Genomic DNA, 14,642 nt, shown 5'->3' with positions numbered 1-14,642 from the left:
ACCATGGTGAGCGGCTGTGACGGAGCGGCGCCCGACCGCCGGCCGCGGGCAGCCCCGCTCGAGCCGCTGCTGCGGGGGCCGGCGAGCGTGTGGTGAGTGCTGAGCTGTGTGCTGGGGGGTTGGGCTGGCTCTTGGGGCGCTGCCTTGCTCCTAAGGGGGCTTTGAAATGCGGTGCTCGCCCCTCGTTAACGAGCTGTTTCCTGTGGGGTGGAAATGTGCGGCTGTTGCTGCAGCCCCGTCCTGGAGAGGCTTTTTTTCCAGGGCTGGGAGCGAGAGCGGCGTCCAGGCTGGGCAGGGGAGCCGGGTCTGCTCGTCCTCCAGCTGAGCAGTGGTGGTTTGCAGGTAGCATCCGGTTGCACTTGCTGGAATGCAGAGCAGGAGAGAGTTGTGTCGTGGTTTTCCCCTGCAGATGCGGGACACGGGCGGCAAGGTGGCAGCGTGGGGGGAGTGGGGGTAACTGGGAGCCCCCATCTGCCTCCCAGCCCCATGGCGCTGGATGCAGCTCAGATGCACCCACGCTCTGTGAGGGGGGGTTTGAGGGCCTGAAGGGTTGTCCCCGTGTCCCTGCCGGGCTTATGGTGGTATCTTGCTGCTGTGCGTGGGTCTGGGGGTGGCCGGGAAGGGTCTGGCATGCTGGGGCCATCACTGACCCTCATTTTCTCTCCCACCATAGAGCTCCTCGGCGTAGCTCTCAGCCAGCTCTCGGCGGAGCTCCCCCAGCCAGCGCCTTCCCACATCAGCACCCTTTAGGTGCCTGTCCCCCCTCTCCAGGAGATCTTTGCTGGGGCACCTTGGGAGAGTGGGCAACCACTACCATGGGATGGTGGGATGGGGACAGCCACCTCCTTTGTCCCCTGTCCAGCTGGTGCCCTGACCCTCTCACTCTTCCATGCCCCCGCAGCTTCCGGAGCAAGAGGTTGTGAACGTGTTCATCGGGACGCAGGCGGTGGGGGCCATCATCGGGAAGAAGGGGCAGCACATCAAGCAGCTGGTGCGGTTTGCGGGTGCCTCCATCAAGGTGAGGAAGGCGCTGCGGGGCTGGTCCTGCGCTTCGTGCCTCAGTTTCCCCTCTGCACTGCCGAGGTCAGGGAATGGGAGTGTGCGGGGAGCAGTTTTGCTCCCCAGCTTATCACAGAACGGTTGAGGTTGGAAGGGACCTTGAAGATCATGGAGTCCCACCCCCCTGCCCTGTTCAGGGACACCTCCCCCCAGCCCAAGTTGCTCCAAGCCCCGTCCAACCTGGCCTTGAACACCTCCAGGGCTAGGGCAGCCACAGCTTCTCTGGGCAAGCTGGGCCAGTGATTCACCACCCTCACAGTGAAAAATTTCTTCCTGTTATCTCCTCTAAATGTCCCCTCTTCCACTTTGAAGGCACTCCGCCTCGTCCTGTCACCCCATGCCCTTGTAAAAAGTCTCTCCCCAGCTCTCCTGTACCCGTTGGCATGGGCCCACCTCTCCCGCCTGTGTTTAGTAGAAGGCCAGGCCTGCAGCACCCTGGTTATGAGCCTGGCTCGGGTGGGAGGGGATGCTCCTGCATGGGGGGACTGCCCTGCGTTGTGGGGGGACATGCCACCGAGGGAAGGTCTTGCTGAAGCGGTGGCTGCACTCACGCTCCTTCTCCCCCATGGTCATCATCACAGGGCCGCCCGAGGCTCAGTTCAAGGTGCGCTGGGTGGGGGCTGTGGGTGTGGGGGACAGTAAGGGCCAAGTTGAGAGCGTCCCTGTGGTCAGCACTGTGCTGCCAGCCTGGCTTGGCCTCCCTCAGCGCCAGGGGAGCTCTTTGCTGGGTACCATGATTTTGATGCTGCTGGACGTGAGGACATTGTGAATGGACTCCTCGGTGCGGGCAAAGCCACCCGCATCCCACCTGGATTCATCTTCCATAACCTTGTCTCCTGTCCACTCGAGCGGGATGGCGGCCCCCCCCCAAAAAATTGAGCCTCTCTCAAGGAGCGATGGAGGAAGCACAAGTTAAAAAAACCCAGAAACCTGAAATTAATTAGGGCTTGTCCGGGGTGAAAAGTTGGGAGCGGCGAGATGCTCGGTGGGGGCTCAGGGGTGGGTGGTGGTGGGAGAAACAGTGCCCTGACCCCCAACTCTTGCTTTTCCCTTCTCCTCCCCAAGACTGCACAGTGCAAGATGAGGGAAATGGTCCAGCAGGTGAAGCAGCAGGAGCAGAAACACGCTCCGGGAGCCCCGGCCTCGCAGCACAGCAAGTGATGCTCCTGTCGTGCCGCCCAGCACCGCCTGATGAATGTAACCCCACTGCCGGACAACCCCCTCCAACCTCCTCCACCACCCCCAGCAGGTCAGGGGAGCAAACCAAAGACCCGCCCAGACACACAGCCCCCCATTCCCGCGGCGCTGCGAGGATGCGCAGCTGAGGGGTACGGGGAGGGCTCTCTCCATCCCACAGCCTCCCCCTTCCTCCTCCGTCGCCTCCCGACGCTGTCCCTTTAGTTGGACTAACAGGGGCAAGTTTTGGTACCTCAGCACCTCACACTTGTGTTTCCCTTTTAGAGATTTTGTGTGCCTTGTGAAACTGAGAGTTGGAGCATTTTTTTATTAATTTTTTTAATAAAAAAGACTGAGTTGGAAAAAACCATGTGGAGCGAGTGCGAGGCGGGAGAAGGAAAGCAATCCCAGGGGTGCTGACGTGCGGAAAGAAACTCCCCAACTCGGGGCGAGTTACAAAGCAGCATGTTTATTGCAGCGCTGGGTGCAAGGGGGATGGCTCCCAACTCGCCCAGGGGCTGGTAAAGCAAGCGTTCCTTTCTGATGCAAAGGCGTACGTATTCATTAGTGTAGGCTGGGAATAGGCACCACTCTGGTCATGATCTGTGGGTTGTTGTGGAGGAAGGCTCCCAGTCTTCCTGCCGGTGTACTTTTCCCCTTTGGCTCAAGAGTGCTGCTGGGGCTGAGCTCTGAGCCGCCAGACCGGTTCTCAGCAGATGGTTACTTCGCGCAGACAATAAGGCCCTGAATAGCCCTTCCTGTGCTCTGGGTGGCTCTGGGTGGCTCTGCTCCTCTGCTGCTTCTAAGGTCGGGCTGCCCCAGTGTCATCATTGAGGAGCCTTTTGTCTATCCAGTTCTCACTTGTGGGTGTTCCTGCCCATGTCAGTGCCAGAGCTCTTCCGTAGGCTCCTTCTGCTAGCGGAGAGCCAGGGGCCGTTCCTTCAGGAGAAAGCTTGAGAAATGTTTAAAAAGAGAAAAGGGGGAAAAAAAAAAAAGGGAAAGGAGGAAAAAAAAAGTGGGAAAAGAAAAAAGAGAAAAAGAAAAAAAGGGGGAAAAAGCAAAAAAGGTCAAAAGAAAAAAGGGGTAAAAGAGAAAAAAGGGGGAAGTGAAAACATATTAAAAAAGAAAGGTAGAAAGGAAAAAAAACCAACCAAACCAAGCAAGGAAAGTGGGAACAGCTGCGGGGCAAGAGGAGGGACAGGAGCTGGGGGGGGGAGGTGGCAGTGCCGGCGCCGACCCCGGGGGCTGCGACACCACGTTTTTGTCCTCTACTGCAAAGTGTTGTGTGAAAAACAACCAAGCAAAACCCACCCAACGACAACATCAAAAACCAAAGAGAAATCTCTGCAGCTCACAGGAGCCTGAGCTTGCTCTTGGTTGCTTTCTTTCCAGTGTCTTGGGGGCGTCACAGCCGAGCTGAGATTGGGGTGGAGGGAGAGGACCAAGATGGGGCTTGGGTGTCCTTGGGGTGGCCGGGTGGTGGGGTAGGGCTGCTGGGGGCTGCCACGATGAGGGACACTCCCATGCCTTTCTCCATGGCTCCCAGAGCTGTGCTCCCTCCCTCCCTCCCACCCATCCAGTGCCACCGGAGAGGTGGTGTCCCCCCTCCCGGGGCGGGCAGGGGCTGCTGCCACCCCACCTAACACCTCAACACACCAAACCAGCTTTCAGCAGTCACAGCCACCCGGGCGCTGCCAAGGGGGCAGCAGGGGCTCCCCACAGGGGGTTTACAGAACACAGAGAGCGTCCGTACACCGCTGACCCCTCTCCAGGGGCGGATTTTCGGGATGCTGCTTGCTCATCTCACCACTGAACGACACCCCGATTGCCCCTGCAGCACTGTGTGACCATCGCTTCGCCGCTTCTGTGCTCCGATGCTCCTCCTGGCTCCAGTCCTCTTCCTGGGGGATTGTGAGGGAGCGAAAATCCACATCGCTACATCCAACTTTTTTTCAGTTAAATAAAAAAAAAAGAATAAATCACCCTCTCTCATTACCAGGTAGAGGTTCGTTCCATTAAGGCTCTTTTTATGAAAATAAATATTTAAATTCTATAAAGAAATAAATACTTCTCTTTTCACATTAGATAACTCCCTGGAGACAGCAAAAAACAACCCAACACCACTGTGCACCAGTGTCCACCAGGGCTTTATACTTTTGTGGCTCTCATGTGCCAGGCCATCGAATCCACACAGTCCAATAAAGTCGGTTGTCCCTCTCCTCCTCCTGGCTGGAGGCAGGGCACCTCTACTGTTGACCGTAGTACCTACGATTATCAGATTGGTTCCTACCTGGTCCGTAGGATCGCCTACCGTAGGTTGGAGCAACCTTCTTCCTGTAAGAATCCTTTCTTCTGTCGGCTTCATTTTGCAACTCAAGCACCCGTGCCTGTAGGGCTGAAGTAGGTTCTCCATCCCACTTCTTCATGTCTTCTGCATATTCACAGAGGCAAACCCACAGGATATCTCGCATCAGCTTTGATTTGTCTTGAGTCGGAGGGTGGTTTTTCTCTTGAGTAGGAGGGCGTTTCCTCTTAGCAGCTGCAACATGAGTCTGTACAGGGAAAGCATGGAGTTTTTCCTCCACCTTGGTTAGTTTATCAAACAGTTTATCGGTTTGCTCAACTAATCTCTGGGTCATTTGCTCTATTTTCTCAGTCAGTTTCTCAGTCATTTTCTCGGTGGTCACAGTCAGCTTTTCTATGGCTGCCACAGAGAAGGGACCAGAGAGACTGTCTTCATACTGTCGTACCTTCTTAACCCCTTCATTTACAGTTGGTGTGTCAGTATCGGATCCTCCCCAGACCATTGTTGACAATGTGTGGGAATATGTTGATGGTGCACTTTGTACAAACTTTTTGAGCAGAGATCGTTTGCATGGCATTTCATCAGGGTCTACTGTCGCTTGCCCATCACTATAAATCACCTCTCGCACAGGCAGTTCTCTCAGGTACTTCATACCTTTTCCCATGTTGGTCCATTTACTTGGACGGCATTCGATATCGTCCTTGAAGGGATACCTGCGCTTTATGGCTGACACCAGTCGCCTCCAGAGACTGAGAGTGCTTGTCTTTCTCCCAATTTCTCTATCAATCCCCCCATCCTTGGCCAGGTTTCCCAATTGCCTAGCTTCTCTGCCATCTCAGTCTACGGTATCTGCCCCGCTATCCCAGCATCGGAGCAACCAGGAGACAAGTGTTTCGCCTTCATGACGACTAAAGTCCTTCCTGATACTTCTCAGATCTTTCACGGAGAAGGATTGAACAACTCCCTCTACATCTGAGTCCTCCTGTGGTGAGGCTGCCCCAGAAGGGGCCTCTCCAGCATCTGCTCTAGAAGGACTCTGCCCTTTGTCTGTTTTCAAAGGTCTCTTTCCCTTCTGTGGTCTTGAAGGACCCTCCCCTGGATCTTGTTCAGAACTCTCCCCCAAGCTATGTGACTTGAGGTGGTCTTTGTGGTAAGGGGCAGGGGAAGGAGTTGACCTCCTCTTCCTGCTCCTGGTTCCCGGGGCGGCTTGTACCGATTTTGATGGAGTTGGAGTAGTTTTGGTACTGGTTGTAGTGGCTGCAGTAGGTTGTGCCGGGAGAGGCGGCGGCGTGGCTTGTGCCGCTGCGGGGGGGGCGCGGCTTGTGCCGGGACGGGCGGCGGAGGGACCGGTGGTGTTGCAGCGGGGGGGGGCGGCTGCCGATGGTGCCGGTGCCGGTGCTGGTGCCGGTGCAGGCGGCGGCGGAGGCGCCTGTGCCGTGGCGGTGGGGGGGGCGGCTGCCGGTGGCGCCGGTGCCGTGGAGGAGGCGGCTGCCGGTGGTGCCGTTGCTCCGGGGGGGGGCAGCTGCCGGTGGCCCCGGTGCCGTGGGGGAGGCGGCTGCCGGTGGTGCCGTTGCTCCGGGGGGGGCAGCTGCGGCCGGGCCGGGCGGGGCCGCGGTTCGCGCCGCTGCAGATCGCCGAGCGGCTGCGCGGGTCTGAGTGGCGGCAGCGCACGGTCCCCTCCAGCTCCCCCTGCACAGATGTTTCACAAGAAACCACCCCTGCACCACATTCAGGAGCATCAACAACAAAATCACGATCTTAACAAGGTACCAGTCCTTATCCTCAGAGCCCAGAAGGTTGCCATGCCCCAGCTCTGATGGGGTCACATCAGCATAATTATCAAAGGGCGAAGTAAACATTCCCCAGGTAGAAGATTCCTTTGGTCCCCTTTCTACTGAGCATGAGGCAGATGGGATGGAATACCCTGTTGGTCAGTTTTGGGTCACCTGTCCTGTCGCTCCTCCCCGCAGGTGGGACCCCACTATGCTTTTCCACTTCCGACCCTCCAACGGGGCAAATAACAAAGCTGGTTGGCCGTGGGGGTTATAGCAATAAGTATAAGCAAGAGCCTCTCTGCATCCCATGCCTGGGCATCAGCTGTAAACATTGCTCTTATCGCTCTGAGAGAGTGAACGCTGACGGCACAATAGGCAGTTAATTTCAGTTGGTAGAAGAGGCCCAGCTAAGAAGCCAAGTTACTGAACAAAATTGGTTCTCTTTTACCTCAAACCAGGACACAGGGAGAGTTTCCTTCCATTAAGGCTCTTTTTATTAAAATAAATATTTATATTATATAAAGAAATAAATACTTCTCTTTTCACATTAGATCACTCCCTGGAGGCAGCAAAAAAAGCCAAACCCAAACCAGCCCAAAGGACAGGGGCTTTGGTGAGAAATCAAGAGATGGTAAACGCTTTCTTTCCGTGGTCGTGACAAATCCAGTTTTAGGAATCAAGGAGACGGTAGATATTCCAGAAACAGAGGAAAACTCTCTTTGAGGAGACGGTAGTTCAGCACGTTGTCCTTGGGAAGGTAAGTTGGGCAAACACAACTGTAACCACCACCACAGATGTTTCCCATTTGTCTGTAATGTGGTCGCGTGCGCTGCGAGGCGCGAGCATGCAGCTCAGCCATGGAAGTTGACGATGTTCCTTCTTCACTCTGCCCTTAACGAGGTCACACCCATCTTTCTGGCTCTTGCTTAAGGTGCGTTAGCTAATTTCAAAGAGAGTTACTGTCTCCAAAATAAGGGGGGGTGGTGGTGGTGGTGGTGGGGAAATAAACTGTCTTAACCACTACTTCATAACTTGAAGAGGAAAACTTGTGTACCAAAACCCCAGAGTTACTGTCTCCAAAATAAGGGAGGTGGGGGGAACAAACCATCTTAACTTCTACTTCATAAGCTAAAGAGGAAAACTTGTGTACCAAAACCCCAGAGTTACTGTCTCCAAAATAAGGGAGGTGGGGGGAATAAACCATCTTAACTTCTACTTCATAACCTAAAGAGGAAAATTCGTCTAAGAAATGTAACTAAAGGTCTAAGAAAACTAACTAAAGGCCTAAGAAAAGTAACTAAGGTCGAAGAAACGTAATCAAAAGAAGAGCTCTAAGAGTCCACGTGTCACAGCAGCTGTTGGTGGATTATCTCCCACACCATCTTCTTCCGGAAGTATGGCATGTGAGTCTGAAAAGAGAAGAGAAAGAAAAGAGAAATTAAATAATGACGTCACGGTAGAAAGAGGCGGCAAACACGCATAAACGCCCAGCGGAGTCCTTAATAGGAAGTTCCCTTTAGGAACTGTCAACCGTTTGGGTACAACACCCCACGCGGTTCCTAAGAGGGTGACACGACAACCCGACAAAACCAGATTGACTTGACCGCGCGACAGCTTACAAGCACGCTAATAAAAGACCCGTCTAAAACGAAATCAAGAAAAAGAAGCGGTGTCTTGACTGGTCAAAGGGTAGAAGCCATTTCTCCAAAAGATACCGAGCCCAGATATGCCAAACCCGCTGGCGGCAGTATCTTGCCCAAGAGGAATCTCACCGGCAGCAGCTCCCAAAGGCGGGGATGGAGAACCACAGCTCTGCCCTGCCCAGGCCACTTGGAAGTTCTGATCCCAGCAACTAAGCACCGAAACGGGGTACGAAACCTCAGCCCCTGCCCCGGACACAATGAAGAGCTGCTGCCTAACCTCCCTGGCTCCTGTCCCTGGGCGAGAGGGGCTTGGAGGGGTTTATGACCTTCACTCACCTGGCTAAAGTTGAATGGTTTCTCTCTGGCGATGTAATCTGCGTATTTACACATAAAGACGCCGCAGTCGCTTCCATTCAGCTGCTGAGGGATCTCCTAAGGAATGCAAAGAAGATGGAGGATTTCCCTCTGTCTCAAAAGAAAAGCAACTTGGAAGCAGCGCACATTACCCACACCGACACTGCGCTCACCGCACACTCCTGACCCTACTTGCCTAATCCCCAATACCCACTCCCGCCCACGAGGAACAGACCCAGTTCACTGCTCACCATCCCTCCCCTCTGCCTCCCGGACTCGGACACTACGATCCAAATTTTTGGCAGGCCCAGAAGGCGCAGCAGCCCTCCCCCCTGCGAGGTGTCTCAAGGTTCGCACCGCCTCTTTCTTAAGTGACCTTTCTTAAATCCGGTCTTTAGGGACTGCTTTTTACTATCAACTCCTCGAGAAACATCAGCTCAACCCTTTCTTTGCCACGGGCCAGGATCTGGGCCCCAAAGAAGCACTTACAGTTCCCATTTCAAACCCAAGGGGTGCTCACGTACACGTGGCTCCATGCTGTGAAGAGTCCACTCTGAAACATCCAGCTCCAGCTGTCTTTTTTCCCAGCTTTCTTTTTGCAGGTATTGGCTGGTTAAAACAAAAGGAAAAAAAAAAATCCCTTTTCATCTCTGTAATTTAGGCCAACAACAAAATAAAGCGGCTGAAGGATCACAGGAAGACGGACGGCAGGACGGTAAAATGTCAGAGGATCCTCACCGCAGCTGATTTAAGGCTGATTTTGAGGAAAAATCCCAATCTGAAACTTACAAACACAGGGAGAGGCTGTGAGCTAATGGTCAAGAACAAGGCCAACGACTCCATTGCTTCGGAGAGGTCAAAAAGCCCCAAATCACATGTTATCAGAAGACAAAGAGACAAACCAAGCAAGGAACTGTAATGCCATAATTCCACCGTGTGCCTTCATCCCACATACTGGGATCCAACTAACAAAGCCGGTAGACGTGTGCCACGGGGCTATGGTGGATTTGGCTGTGCCTATCACGGGAAGGTGGCAGAATCCAGGCACCCCAGACCCTGGGCGGAGGGGACGCTGTGACACCAGATAAGCAGCCGATGCCAGACAACTCGCAGCAAGCAACTCCAAGATTCCGGGTTGGTTATCTACAAGCCATGTGAAAACTTGCAGTCGCCTTACAGGGACTAAATCTAAAACCCCTCTCCTCATTCACACCAGAAAAGCAGTGACGGAGCGGTTACTTACAGCAAAGTCTGACAAATCTTGTCCCCTTTCTGCCCAAGCGAGTCCAAGTACGTGATCGTGTTCTTCCTCAGATCTATGACCTGTTATTAAAAGGTGACCGTTAGGCAAAGCACAACCTTGTGCCGCACACCCCCCAACACCTACATGACTTCTCTTGCCAGTTTTTGCTCCCCGTCCAATTCTAAAGAAAAAGCCCGTGGGACTCACGGCTAGTGTCCAGTGTGCTCGCGAGTTCACAGGCACGAAGAGGATGTCCTGCTTAAAGACATTGACACTCTTGGTCCACCTTCTGACCGACTCGTAGCCCCCAGATGTTAGTTTCGGATAAAAGAAAGTACTAAACGCGTGGACTGCTGGATAGCCTTCCTTCTTCCCTCTTTCCATCACCAGACTCATGTAGAAATTAACGACCTGCACCATAAAGAGGAAACGTGAGGTGTCAAAATAAGACGCTGCCTTCCCCAACGAAAAATACAGCACCACCTCTTTTCTGGCCACCCTTAAGCACGCAGCGCAGAGAACTCCAGCCTCAGCTGGAGGCTTTTGTTCCCAGGATTTCACACGGGGCTACATCGGCAGTTTGATCAAAACACCTGCCCCCCACACCAATAACCCGGACGAACTCCTGGAAGCTGCGTCATACAAGAAGTAACGGAACTTCCAGAAACGCTCGACCCTTCAACACCTCAAATAAGAAGTGTACAGAGATTTCTAGGCTCTGCAGCGGAGGTCATCAAAGAACGTTGACGCGACTTCTGTACAGGGCGGAGGGGTATTTTTCAATAAAGGCTGAGTGAGACTAGCCCTGTGCTGCAGCTGGTTTTACCTCATCGTTTAGCCAGCAAAGGTTCCTGAGCGTGTGGATGTCTTCGCGAGTGACCTTTAGTTTGAAGGCACTGCTCATGATCTCATCTGGCTCACCTCTGCCAAATGCGGCACTGACCTCTCTCTCCATGGCCTGAAAGGAACAATTCAATGGGGAAGGACTTGTGAAACAGAGCATGGAGCACGCTGACCTGGGGGCAGCTTTCCACTGAAACACGGCCTGTAAATTCAGCTCAGGTGACAGAGCAACTGCCTTCGACGGTTTCCTGCCTCAGTGAGCGATAGCGCTTTTGCCTTGCTTGGTTGGTTTCAGCATCCTAACTTTGAACTTCACAGCCCAGGCTTGCTGCCGTTTCTTTTCACCAAGGACGTGGGGATAAAACCCGTCAACTTAGCAAACACGCTCAAGCAGCTGAAAATGGAACACAACTCTGGCAACCCCCTTTCCCAGGTGCTGCTGCGGCCCTCGCAATACCCAGGTTTAAGCCAACCCCAGCGGGCATCCTCCGTACCGAGGCAGCTAAGTCAGGAGCCTGAAAGAACGTGAAGGTGGGGGACTTCAAAGGGAACGGCAAAGGGGGAAACTGAGGCAGCCGTCCCGCTAACAGAAGGCCCACAAACCCTTAGGGCAGCACAACTGAAGGAGCGCGGGGAGCACACAAAATCCTTCAAAGCAGCTTTAGTGCTGACCCTCGCACTGTGAAGCCACAACCACAGCCACTCGCTAACAGGTTCAATGCAAGTTCTTCAGATTTCAAAGCGCCTTAAGAACCACCGAGAAGAGGACTTCCTTGCAGCTCTGCCACAACCTTCTCTTTTGTCTCACAGACTGTCGCCTACGGTACCTCTGTGAGCGGAGGAAAGCGTTCCGCTGTTTTTCCCAATCTTGGCACTTTCTTTTCCTCCACATCGAGGCTGGCTGACTTTTTGGACGGAACAGGTGTAGGGTGTCCTCGGAATAAGGCATCTTCTAAGATTTCTGTGCCACGCTGCCTCTGTTAGACAAACGGACGTTAAGCTAGCAATCAAGCACAGATTTGTTTCCTTGGGGACAGGACAGAAAATCTTGCTTATATAGAAAACTGGAAGGGTTTTTGTACACCCATGCAACCAGCAAACTCCAAAGTTACTTCTTCTTGACGACTGCATTCCAACTGTGCACCCATGGAGTGCTGCACTCGGAGGCAAGAGAGGCAGAAAGCTCCTTTGCCTTGGGCTAGCGTTAAGAACCCCAGCAAAGCCTCCACGTGTAGGTATCAAGTTGAGATTGAGACTACTATTTCTGATTACCATGACTAAAATTTTATTTTTGACCTCAACCCTGACCAGAGGTGAAAGTCAAAGAGACGTACTTCCTATCCCAGCAAACAAGATAAGACTAAAGACACCCCAGTCCAGCTTTGCAGGTCAACCAAGTCTGTGCGCTAAAGATTTTGAGGCTATACCCAACACGTGAAAGGGGAAGAATCAAAACCGTATAGTGTAGTGTGCTCCTAATAGTCCAGAAACAAAATTAACGGCAGCGGAAAACACTTGGCGATAGCGCTACTCATCAAATAACGCTCCCGCTTTCCCGGGGAAAAACAACCTGGGCAAATACAGATATTGTTGAGGAAGTCATGTGAAGAGTGCTGAAGTTTCTCATCACAAAGAGCTCTATTTTCCTTGGGAATAACACAAGCTTACCCCTGCGATGGTTTCTTTCACTGCTCCTTCCTCTTCCGCAGAGTTTTCTTCTGGTGTGCAGTACCTGCCAGGAGAGGGAGAGAGAGAAGCGAGCTCTATATCCGTCCTGTCCCATGGAATTCTCAAGAATTCACCCTCTGGACAAGAAAGGCTTTTGCAAGGCTAAATACAGCACTAGTTTTTAAAGCGGGGAGAAGAATAGGGACAGAATTTGCTACAAAACAGGACTGCTGCAACTGAACCTCCCTCTGCTCCCATCTACGCTTTCTCCTCTCTCATGTAAGGGCAGGTCACTGCAGAAAGATGCGTGCATCTTACCGCCGTACAAAATCTCTCCCTGTAGCTGCACCTACTGCCCCCAAAAACCTGTTTCCATAAAGACCGCAAAGCCGTCGCAACTCACAGTCCTGCCAGCTCAGACAGCCAATACCAATGAGGCCGCTGGCCTCTCAAACCCAACTGCACGTTGCCTTTTTCCCCCTCCTCGGCAAACCCCAGGCATCCTTTGGGACTTACAAAGTCCCCAAAACTGCCTCAAGTCCCACCAGGCTTTACAAGCTCTCTAATCCTTCTGCTTAGGATGCGGGTTTCCAAGTGAAAGAAGTGAAATGTCAGCTCCTTGATGGCTCGGCAGAACGACTCACAAACAAAAACGGATTCTGCACATCCAAGGACAACTTGGGACGGCCACCACTCGCACCCTTACTGGCTTTCTTCCCACAGCAAACACCACACCAGCACAACCCTCTTTGTCACGCAGCACGGCTCTCGCTTGTGTTGGAGATGCAACTGGCTTGCAAGCAATTCCGGAGCCGCAAGCTAGCTACTTCTCTTTCACAGCACTGAGACGATCAAAGACCGTTGGTCATCTTCGAGACTCTACCAGCGGCTGAAAGAGATACACGCGCAGAGCCAAAAGGAACAAGAAGCATCATTAGAAGAGACTCTACCTGATCGTATCACCTCTCTGCGACCGCTGCGGGCAGCAAACATCTATACATTCGACACCTGCACAGAAAAGCAGTAGTAAGAAAACAAGAAGTCGACTTTCAATCACCATCAGATGTACACAGCTCTCCATTTCTGAGTGATAAATAAAAAAAAAGGAAAAACTTTGAAGGATGACGGTATGGTCAGGAAGTTCGAATTCTGGCAAGCACTTTGAACTCGGAACGTCATCTGCGAGTGTGTAAGAAATGCCCTATTCGGATTTGACGTCTACCTACAAAGTGGAACGGATTGGAATCATGGGGATACTCACCGGTCCTGAGTGTTGCACGTGGATAGACGTCTCCTCCGTATTTTGGTTCTTCCCGGTGACTCACAGTCGCCACTGGTTCCTTGGAGGAGGCTTGAACACTTTGGGGCAGGAAACAAACAACAGAGGAGAATCACAATTTTTATACGGGGGGCATTTGTTATCAGTGCGTACCAATTCACGCTGGCTTTTGGGGTTTTTCTTTAAGAAGAACAAAATATTCTTTGCACATCCGACAAATATCTGCATTAACCTGAGGAGGCCACTTTACTCTGTGGGACAAGACAGCGTTCATTTCAACCAGCCCTGACCAATTCTGCTCAATCTATTTGTTAAAGGTTATGCTGACGCTGAGAATGGCAATGTCCACAACATCCATACTGCTGGGACATTTTACTTCAGACCTGCCCTGCTCTGACCTCAGGGACTATATGCTCAGTAGCGGTTGGAGTGCATTAGACACCTTCCCCAGGAACTTCTCTGGTTTAGCTTCCTCTGAAAGGAATCTCTTTCTCAGGCTCCAGATCTGCTCCAAAATATGAGCCAAACCACAATAAGCAACGACTGGCAGATGAGACGCCGACAGCAGAGTCTTGACCTGCTCTCAAATGCAGTGCGCTTAAACTCAGCGCACCCAAAATTACATGAGAAACTCTCTTCTGTATCATTTTCATGGTATGGATTTTCATCTGCAGTGGCGGATTCTGGTGCAGCGCACTCCTTAACTGGTGGCCTCAGTGGTAAGAAGCTGTCTGGAGCAGCTTTGATGCTCTGTTTGCCCTTCCGGCTTGTGCTCAAAACATCAACGGCAAAAGAAACGGTATCAAGAGAACATTCCAATGTGCACCTCCACCACCACCTGCTTTGTCAAGCACGTACACCGATGACGATGGAGACAGACACGAGATGTTTATGACTTTCAGATGAAGACCTGCTGTCTTCAACTGGCTAATGGGGAAGTAGAGAGAAGTAAAAGTGAAAATCACAACAACTGCCTTCAAGATACGCTGTTGATTGTGTCCTCAGCCTCCTCTCAAGTTCAACGCTTCCTCTTACCGCAGACCTTTAATCTCTAGCTAATCTCCTGTGTCAATTAAGTAGCTGGATTTAAAGAAAAAGTTTAATATTGGTTCTTCGGGGGGGAAGCAGCTGACGACCTCCCTTACCATAGGCAGTAAACCTTTCGGGGAAGAAGTCAAAGAAAACGGAAGGATTTTTACCTCAGACGGGGAATTGTCTTGTCAGGACGAGAGAGTGGTTCCTTAGTCAAGCGAGCATGGGTCCCACACGGCATTTGACCTACGAGAGAAGAGCGTAA

This window comes from Vanellus vanellus (genome assembly GCF_965231255.1).
Source record: "Vanellus vanellus genome assembly, contig: HAP1_SCAFFOLD_52, whole genome shotgun sequence".
NCBI classification, from domain to species: Eukaryota; Metazoa; Chordata; class Aves; order Charadriiformes; family Charadriidae; genus Vanellus; species Vanellus vanellus.
This window is presented reverse-complemented; position numbering follows the sequence as displayed.